Source organism: Talpa occidentalis, unplaced genomic scaffold (genome assembly GCF_014898055.3).
Source record: "Talpa occidentalis isolate TD23 unplaced genomic scaffold, MPIMG_talOcc4v2.1, whole genome shotgun sequence".
NCBI lineage: Eukaryota > Metazoa > Chordata > Mammalia > Eulipotyphla > Talpidae > Talpa > Talpa occidentalis.
In genome coordinates, this window is record NW_026555331.1 from 52,979,195 (window position 1) to 52,986,669 (window position 7,475).

General features: G+C 42.2%; 1 pseudogene; it reads left to right on the forward strand.

Moving 5' to 3' along the window:
- Window positions 1-5,387, forward strand: part of LOC119249716 (serine/arginine-rich splicing factor 9-like) — a 73,697-nt pseudogene extending 68,310 nt beyond the window's left edge.
- Window positions 5,388-7,475: the final 2,088 nt, after the last annotated feature.

Sequence of the window (7,475 nt, forward strand, 5' to 3'; positions counted from 1 at the left end):
GAACATAAACATGTGTCAGTGGCACTCTGAATGAAAAGGTGCTAGCCCGCCATATTGCTGCTCACTGCCACAGATAAAGTGTTACCCAGGCGGTGCTCTGGGGGCCATCCTACTGAGTGGAGGGGCACATTTCCAAAGGGAGTGTTTTCCTTCTCTGTCTTGTGGAAGGACATATGTTAATGAATGGGGGCAGGAGGGAGTCAATTAAAGGAAGCTCTTGGCCTCTCAGAGCAGAGTCAGCTCTTGGAGCCAGATAGGAACAGCTGTGCTGTTCTTCCTGACAAAACCCTGACTCTCTGCACACTGAAGAGGCCGCTTTTCAGCAGATTGCTGCTAATAGAAAATGTAAGGGGCATCATTGTTACATTTTCCTGTCACTGTTGTACCCTATTTTGTGCATTTTTTGGGGGACTGTGCTTATTTGCATAACTTGTCTCACAAAAGTTAAAAATTCACATCCCATTATGGAAAATTACAGGACAAGACAATTATATGTGTTACTTGGAATTAATCTTTGCATGAGAAGGGAGTAAGATTTCCCCTCTCCACTTTTTAAATCATGCTGAGCTAAGCTGAACTATGAAATAATCTGAACAAGTACCAAACCCACCAATGCACATTATGATGTGTGAGAAGCCACATCAGAGCCTTGGCCATTTTTTTCTATAGATAATTGATTTGAAGCTAAATTGGTTAATTATTTTTCATCTATAAAATAAGAATAACAAGAATAGTAATAATGATAATAATAGTATCTTCCTTCTAGGATGGTATTAATGGTTAAGCAAGTTAATAGACAGTACTCAGTTGTGTCCCTAGTACTGCATAATCTAAGCACTAGCTGTTGTTAAAAGTACTATAATTGCTTATTTTTTTAAGATTTATTTTTATTTATTTATGCATACAACAACTGGGGTACAGGCTAGAGGTGTGGGGGCGTGAGGGGATTCACCAGAGACAGAGTGGGGAACACAACAGGCAGATCTACTGAAATACACTACTAAGGGGAGCAGTAGACAAGATAGGAGAGGTGTGCTGTGCTATGTGGGTCAGCTACTTGGCCAGGTGAACTCAGGCCATAGCAGTAATAGCATGATAGCTGAGACTTAACCCCTACGCCACCGGGGAGGCCCAAGTATTATAATTATTAGTGTCACTTCTTGGCCAATCTCTGAGACATCAGCATTTTTGAGAACCTCTCTTTTATGTTTTTCTTCTGTTTCAGCATTGTTTCCATTTACTCTTAAGAGACAAAAGCTACCATGAACCCTCTCTCGCTGTGAAACAAACAACCCAGCAATAACATGACTACAGGTTATATTTCTGATTTGGATCAGAGCTAGAGATTCAGTTGCTTTTTGTCTTTAATAAATAATGCTTTCTTTAAATTTGTTGTTCATATGAAGATTTTGAAAGAGAAACTGGAACCCAAAATCTTAGATTTAGAAGGTTTTCATTATTTCATTCAACTGCCAGCTGCTGTTCTCTTAGGTGTGAGCATAGAAATGAGCAAGCAGATGTGACTTGTTCTAGGGGAGTTTTCCTTTTGGATGTTAAGGCATAGGCCTGTTTAAATTATGTGTCAGAAGAAAATGGGAAAGCTATATTGATAAAGAGGCGGGATCCTATACTTATATTATGAAAACAATGATGTAAACCTATATTAACTAAATAAAAATATGTTTTTAAAAAAGAGAGCGACTGGGGCCCTCCCTGGTGGCACAAGGGGTTAAGTCACAGCACTATGAAGCTGTCTGCAGCCACTGCAGCATAAGTTTGATCCCCAGCCAGGGAGCCGACACACATGGCTCAGCAGACCTCTCCTGTTTCACCTGCTACTCCCCTCAGCAGTGTATTTCAGTCAGTCTGCCTGTTCTGTTCCCCACTCTGTCTCTGGTGAATCCTCTCACCCCCCTCAACTCTGGTCTGTACTCCAGTTCTTGTATGCATAAATACTCTTTTTTTTTTTTAAAAAAAAAAAAAAAAGAGAGTGGGACCTCCCTAGTGGTGCAAGGGGTTAAGCACCACACTATGAAGCAATCTGCAGCCTCTGTAGCACAAGTTCAATCCCCGGCCGGCCAGAGAAAAACTGACATGGCGCAGCGCACCTCTCCTGTCTCGCCTGCTGCTCCCCTCAGCAGTGTATTTCAGTCAGTCTGCCTGTTCTGTTCCCCATTCTGTCTCTGGTGAATCCTCTCACCCCCTGCATCTCTGGCCTGTACCCCAGCTCTTGTATGCATAAATAAATCAATCTTTAAAAAAATAAAAAGAGAGTGACTGGGATGGGGGAGTGTTTGCTCTAGATGGGTGGTCTTGGACTACTTTTCTAAGGAGGTGACATTTGAGGACCATATGGTGAGGAGGAGAAATGAATCCTGGGAGATCTGGGGGGAAGATCAGCCAGAAGGAACAAATGCCATGTTGGTTAGTTCAAAGGAATGAATGGCCCTATGGGCAAAATGATACGTTGAGCTGGAGAGGTAGGCAGGAAAAGATCTTGTAGGGTCTTCTCTCTTTGTAAGGAATTTGGATTTTGTTCTAGGTAGAAAGTTAAGTCCTTTGAGGGCTTTAAGGAAGGATGGTATAACCCTTCATTTACATTTTTAATTGCTCTGGTTGCTGAACTGAGAATAAATGAAGTGGGACCAAGGGACCTCATTAGGAACCTCTTGCTATGGTCTTGGTGAGAGAGATGATGGGGGCTTGGATTAAGATCATCATGCAGAAGGATCACTTTGGGGGCATGTTATGAACATAGAATCAATGTCACATGCTAATGGTTGGCTGTGAGCCTTGAGGGAAGGAGAAGACTCAAGGTTTTGAGATGATCCTACCTTAAGGCTTTGACTTAAATAACTTGGTGACCCTTGAACTTATATAGTCCAGTAGTTACCAAACTTTTATATTCTATGAACCACTAATACAGGAAAAAATTGGGGGTATCTAGTATAGTGATGCTCTTTTTTAAAAAAAAAAAGATTTGTTTTATTTACTTATGCATACAAGAGCTGGGGTGCAGGTCAGAGGTGCAGGGGGGTGAGAAAATTCACCAGAGACAGTGGGAAGTAGAACAGGTGGATTGAATGAAATACACTGCAGAGGGGAGCAGTGGGTGAGACAGGAGAGGTCTGCTGTGCCATGTGGGTCAGCTCTCTGGCTAGTAGTGCTTTTTTTTCACTGTAGCTAAATATTAAGTCAAAAGCAACAGCTACCAACTGAGATTTCATAGAAGAGTGGAGAATCAAATAGTGAAAAAGGATTAATTTTGTGTAATCTCAGAATGAAGACCAATCCTTTAAATTTGATAATAAAGAAAACTCTAGGAAAAATCATATTTTTCTTTTTAAATTCTTTTTGTCTCAGATCAGTGTAAACTCTGTCATAGCAGGTAGGTACTTGGTAACCACTCAATCTGGAGCATATTTCCAATGTAGGCAGAATTCCCAGTTATGGCACCCCTCACAGATGTTGCTCTAGCTTCTGCAAGAACACTTCCCATGGAGAGACACACATTTTTTCACCAGGCAGCCCGTCCATTGTAGAAGGGTTCTAATTGATAGATGATTTCCCTGCTACGTCCACATCCCAGCCATACCCTTGGATGAACACAGAGCAAAACTATTCTCTCTTTAGCATCACAGCCATCCAAGCATCTGAAGATCTCAGCGATGCCCACCTATTTCAAAGGACAGACATTTCTAGCTCCTTTAATTAGTTCTCACTTGATACAAGTGTAAAGTGTATATACAACATGGGTGATGATGCTTCCAAAGATTGCTGCTCTTTAATTCACACAGTGGGCATTCAGTGGGTGTTTGGTATCTGTTCTACTTTCTAATCTCACACACAGGAAAGGGAACATTGGGAAAAAAGACCCTCTCTTTATTTTTTTATTTTTTTAAAGATTTTTTATTTATGCATACAAGAACTGGGGTACAGGCCAGAAATGTGGGGGATGAGAGGATTCACCAGAGACAGAGTGGGGAACAGAACGGGCAGATTGATAGAAATACACTGCTGAGGGGAGCAGCGGGTGAGACAGGAGAGGTCTGCTGCACCATGTGGGTAGCTCCCTGGTTGGGAATTGAACTCATGCTGTAGTGGCTGCAGATAGCTTCACAGGTTACATCTTAACCCCTTGAGCCACCAGGGAGGCCACAAAGACCCTCTCTTTAAATGGATATAAAAGTTAGATATTTGGACATCTATTTTGGAATTGAGTCAGGATGAGGAATTTATTTTTTATTATTTTAAAAAAGATTTATTTTATTTATTTATGGATACAAGAACTGGGGTGTAGGCCAAGGTGAGAGGATTCACCAGAGATAGAGTGGGGAGCAGAACAGGCAAATCTATTGAAGAACACTGCTGAGGGGAGCAGCGGGCGAGACAGGAGAGGTCTGCTGTGCCATGTGGGTTGCTCCCTGGTTGGCAGGGGATTGAACTTGTGCTGTAGTGGCTCCTGATAGCTTGGTAGCCCTGTCCTTAAGCCCTGTGCCACCAGGGAGGCCCCAAAGTTAACGCTATTTAAAAAAAAATAACAACAGAAGAATCATAAATATACTAAATAAGGGTCTCCTGTTTTAGATATATGTGCTTAACAGTAAACAAAGTCAAAGGCATAGGATTAAAAAAAAAAAAAATCCGGGTAGTGCCCTGAACGCCGCAGAACTGGAAGCTACGTTCTGGACCAAGGCTAAGGCTGTGGCCCTGGACCTGGGGCGGGGGTTTGGACTGGGCAGGCCGGTGAGCGAAGGGTGACAGAGCATTTACTTGGGAAACTTTCGGACAGCTGAGCGCAAGGAGGACCTGCAGCACATTTTCTAGAAGTACAGCCGCATCCCCTGAGATGGAGCTTGAGAACAAGCATGGCCTCTTGCCCTTTGCCCTCGGGCTCTTCGAGGCCCCTGAGATCCTGAAGATGCAATTTCTGGAACGTATGGTTCTGATTATGGCCAGTGTCGGCTTTGTGTGGAGTTCCCTAGGACTTATTGCAGGTCGGGGTGGGTGGTCGCGGCGAGAGGAACGGGGCTCCTACAAGAAGATCCGACTTCCGAGTTCTTGTGCCAGGGCTTCCTCCATCAAGCAGCTGGCAGGACCTGCAGACTCACAAGCGAGAAGCTCGGGATGTCTGCTAGGCAGATGTGTAGAAGGATGGCGTGGGCATGGTTGAGTATCCCAGAAAAGAAGACATGGAGCATGCCCTGTGCAAACTGGATGACACTAAATTCTGCTCTTCTGAGGGTAGAATTTCCTACAGCTGAGTTTATCCAGAGAGAAGGACCTGCTGTGGCTATTCACAACCTCGGTCTGGGTCAAGGGACCATGAATGTCCACACCAAAACCGGGCTTCCCCACACGGCTTCTCTCGTTTCAGACTCTGCTGAGACAGGCGATGGGAATTTTGTCTTTATTTTCTAGGTGACTCGAGCTACTTTGTGCTCAAAAAATACATCCTACATTGATGATTAAGTGTTAGGAAATTTAAACAAGGAAATAAAACTGCGCAATTTCTACCAGGACCATATTAGTAGTGAAACACTTTAAACTGCAGAAATTATGGTTTTGGTTTAGAAACAAATGGCATATTTTCCACTCCTGATTATGGGAGGCAAATCAGTGCTATATCTTTGTGGGTTTCTCTGCTGTGGAGATCAGTAGTTACTGAGATTGACTGGGCACATTCTGCTTAGAAATATATTTTAAACATTTGGTAATTGAAAAAAAGAGAAAGAAAAGGGAGGGAGGGATCAGATATCTATCAGACAATGAATTTCCTTTTTTTAAAAAAAGATTTATGTATTTATTTATTTATGCATACAAGAACTGGGGTACAGGCCAGAGGTGATGGGGTGGGGGTGAGAGGATTCACCAGAGACAGTGGGGAGCAGAACAGACAGATCTACCGAAATACACAGCTGAGGGGAGCAGTGGGCGAGACAGGAGAGGTCTGCTCTGTCTTTGTGGGTTTCTCCCTGATGGGCCAGGAATCGAACTCATGCTACAGGAGCTGGTGATAGCTTGATAGCACTGTCTTTAACCCCTGTGCCACCAGGGAGGCCCAAGATAATGAATTTCTAAAAAGGTGTAGGCTGATGATTCTATGATGAATCATCATCATAGAATGATGAATTTTGTGTGTATGATGTGTGTATGATGTGTGTATGATGTGTGTATGATGAATTTTGTTAATACTGTCTTCACTCTTTTCGGCTTGAATCCCACTTTGTCCCATGTTGAACTTGAACTTCTTTTTCCATTTGGTTAGCGATGACATGAGTTGTCTCTGTCTCTGTGTTAATTGCTAATGTTGGTGGGTACTTCTTTTACAGAGTGAGAAGGGCTTGAGGAAGGTTCAGTGGTCCGCCCCAAATAAACCTGTTTCTACAGCCATTAAGTACATTTTGTTCTGCTTGTATGCTTTGTGACCTCAGTTCATTGTCAACATTTTGTCTCTTGACATGGACTTTCAATCTTCTTGAGGATGGGGTTAATCTGTACTGTGCAGGAGACTGGTTCGGGTATTGATGAACTTTTCCACATAAAGAGTATTATAAAAACCACCCCTTCCAGGAGGCATTCATTGTTATTTTATCCTTCCTGTTTCAATGAAGATGCTAATTCCAGAAGTCAAAAGAAATGTCAAGAACAAGTTTACCATGAAAAAAAATTTTGTTTTAAGGGAGGGAGGAGCACTAAGGCAATGGTGCACGGGTGCATCAGTGAAGAAAACTCTATGAGGACTACACCTGAGGCGGTAGCGGGGGAAGCAAATATTATTAAAAAATGAACAAGGGCCTTCCCTGGTGGCGCAGTGGTTGAGTGCTGGGCTGTGAAGCTGCCCGCAGCCTCTGCAGCGCTGGTTTGATCTTCGGGTGCTGGCGAGGGTCCCACATAGCGCGCAGACCTCTCCTGCCGCGCCAGCTGCTCTCCTCAGCAGTGTGCTTCCTCGGTCTGTCTGTTATGTTCCTCACTCTGGTTTTGGTGAATTCTTTCACCCTTCCGTGCTTCTGACTGCACCCAGTGCTTGTATAAATAAATAAATAAATCTTTAAAAAAATAAAAAATGAACAACATGTAAAAAATAAAAAAAATTAATTAAAAAATAAAAAAATATTTTGTTTTAGAAAATTGGAGGTCCAGTTAATTACCAGTAGGATAAACTTAACCATTGCTTATATCTGTTTCCAGTTTATTATTAAAAATTCCCTTTAGTATTTTTCCTTAACATTTTATTATTGATATTTTAAAATATATAGAAAAGTTGAAATTTTTACAGTAAGCACCTGAATATCTAGCTAGATTTAGGTGCCGGTTAATTATAGTCCAAGGTTTTGCTACCATCAGATATTCAACATTACTGGTATTTGGAGGAAATACTTGTGCATGTGACAAAAATTTAGCTACAAAAGTATTTATTGATGTCCAAGCAAAGACTGGAATAACTCCTAATGTTTAATTATCATTGGTTAAGT